Source organism: Theobroma umbraticum, unplaced genomic scaffold (assembly GCF_002168275.2).
Source record: "Theobroma umbraticum cultivar Fairchild unplaced genomic scaffold, ASM216827v3 scaffold_55.0, whole genome shotgun sequence".
NCBI lineage: Eukaryota > Viridiplantae > Streptophyta > Magnoliopsida > Malvales > Malvaceae > Theobroma > Theobroma umbraticum.
The window spans coordinates 1,867,600-1,870,410 of NW_018397270.1; the positions used below are offsets into that span (position 1 = coordinate 1,867,600).

Here is a 2,811-nt window from a genome sequence, read left to right on the forward strand (position 1 = left end):
GGAATTTTTCCTTCGAGCTTATTTGATGAGAGATCTAATGATTCAAGTGCTGACAAATTCCCTAACAATGATGGGATAGTGCCTGTTAAACTATTGTGAGAGAGGTTGAGGACTATAAGCGAATGAAGTTCTCCAAGTGTTTCTTGAATCTGTTCGTTAAATCAATTATTTGAAAAGTCAATAATCATCGAAGTGATTAAAATTCTCTTGAATTGTATTTCCAACCCTTTCGTTGTAATTAAAAAAGATTCATAATAATGATCCCCATCACTCATCATGTACTTTAAGTCACCTTTGGTTGCACTCCCATTTCTTATAGCATGCAAATTTTAAAAAAAAAATCGTTGGTAAATGGCCATTGAAGTCATTGTGAGAAAGATCAATGATTCGCAAATGAAAGAAGGAAAATCTACCTTTAAAGTTATCAATGTGACCATAAAATCTACTATGTAGCAAGACATCCTCACCAATTTGGAAAGGTATCATTTACGTTGTTGTTCGCTATGTCTAAAAGTTCCAATTTCAAGCAATTAACCAAAGAGCGTGGTAGTGACCTTTCTAATTGGTTGTGATTGATGCAAAAGCTTCTCAACAAACAACTTTTATGAAAATTTCCAAGTATTTTACCATGAAAACTATTCATACTTAGATCCATGAACTCAATAGAGTTGCTTATGTTTCCATGTCATTTTGGAATAATTCCATGAAATTTATTCTTTGACAAAATGAGATAATATTTTAGTGAACTCATATTGCAAACTGATGAAGGGATTTCTCCAATTAAATTGTTTTGCCCAACACTTAAGCCATGCTATGAAGGTTGTAGTGGTGGAAGTTGACCTAAGAGCAAATTTAAACAAAGATCAGGAATTTGAATATTCTTTGGAAAAAGTTGTTCTATAAAAGTGTAAACATATGATTCTAGCTCAAAAAATTATACTTTTTACTTCCCCTTGTGTAGCATCTAAACCCTTGCTAGTGTTTGATAAGACCAAGGAGTATCGATATCACAACTTATATTGAGAAAATTTAATGGAGCTTAATAATTTTGTGTATAAACTATGACAAAGAAGTTGGTCCCCCTACTTTTTCTTTTTTGTGTTATTAACATATTATCTTTCCATTTGATTCTAATCTAATAAATGGAAACCCTTTAGTAACTAACAAGTTAATGATTAAAATACTAACTTAACCCTTAATTTCATCTTTCTACTATCTCTTGTCTCATTTTTTTGGGTACTCACCCTTAACTTTTAGCCATAATTCCATGTAGACCCTTTATTTTTTGAAATGGATAGTCTATCTCGATAGAATATCTTTCATGCGACAAATAAGTTTAGTCTTTAGTCAACCATTAATGTTTTCGTTAGTTTGATGATATAACTATTTTGAAAGGATAATTTTACACTTCATGAATTTTAAAAATTACCACACTATCTAAACTATAATTTTTCATTTTTCATCCTTTTCCTGTTAAAAAAAATCTATCCCCTACCTCTTCTTATAGCCAAGCACCAGATTTAGCTTTGGTCGAAGGGCACCAAATTCGACTTTGGCCGAATCTCCCATCCCCAGCACTATATGCCATCCTCCCACCCCCCACCCCCTTAGGGAGCACCAAGGGTGAGGGAGGTGAGGCTCCCTTAAGGAGTGCAAGGTTAGGAGGCGTAGCTCCTTTGGGGAGCACGAGGGTGAGGGGGCGTGGGGTTAGCCGACGGGCACAAGAGAACACTGTTAGAAGTGTGCAGCGGTCGGTTGCTCAGTTGCAACCGACCATAAACCAATGGTTGTTATTGCAACCGTTAGTTGTTTTGTTCGGCCTCATTGGCCAATCGGCTCAGTCATAAAAAAGGCCTCTTTCCCCCCCAAACTGACCGAATAACCAATGGTTACTTTTTTTTTAAAAGGCAAAAAGAAAAAAATGCCCTTCATTAACCCTCCTAAAGTAGCCCTTATCCTCAATGCTATACCCCTGCAATTTGTTTCCCCTTTCCCCAACCTAAATTCCCCCCCCCCCTCTTTTTTCGATTTTCTGCCTCTCCCTGACTCCCTCTCATACTTCTATCGAAACCAGCAGCCACCTTGCAAGTGGGTTGTCTTCCATTCATCAACTAGTCATTATCAGTCCATTACTGTCACTGCAAGTAAACTATAGTCTATAGATTTTATTTTATTGTTAGTTATTTTGTGAAAACAACAAGAGAGATAAAGCTTGAGATTGAGAGATTATGAATATTTTTTTTTATTAAAATTCCTACTAGAGAGAAAATATGTTAGAAATTATGAGTATGATATGGGTCTTTATGCTTAAAATTTGGCTGCCATGGGCTTTTCTTACTTTTCCTTTTGTCCCACCATTCAAATGGGTTGGTAAAATATACTTGTCACAAGTAAAGTTGCCTTTCGTACATTTCCATGCAAGCTTCACCTACATCTCTTGTTCTGATTGTAATGATAAATAATTAGGTTGGCTGATTATCTCATTTTATTTTCCAATGTTTTCATGTGAATTTGCTTCTGTTGACGTGAGTGGTGTTTGGGGAATTGTAATTTTATATTATTTGATGTGCTTCATTTGCTTAATTTCATTGGAAAAGAAACCTTATTCTTCTGTTTAGCACTAAATTTTCAAATGCCTGACATAGAGTAGTTATGTCCTTGTTCATTATCTTTTTTTAATATTTTTTTATTAAAATTCCTACTAGAGAGAAAATATATTAGAGATTATAAGTATGATATGCTGTTTTTTGTTTGTAAAAATTAATTTTAGTGTAAATAAAATTAATCACAAGGGATTAGGAAAATAATAGT

The 2,811-nt window shown here is 34.4% G+C and overlaps 1 pseudogene; it reads right to left on the reverse strand.

Moving 5' to 3' along the window:
• The window catches only part of LOC149526537 (receptor-like protein 43), a 1,179-nt pseudogene extending 392 nt beyond the window's left edge, over positions 1-787 (reverse strand).
• Between the last annotated feature and the right edge of the window lie 2,024 nt (positions 788-2,811).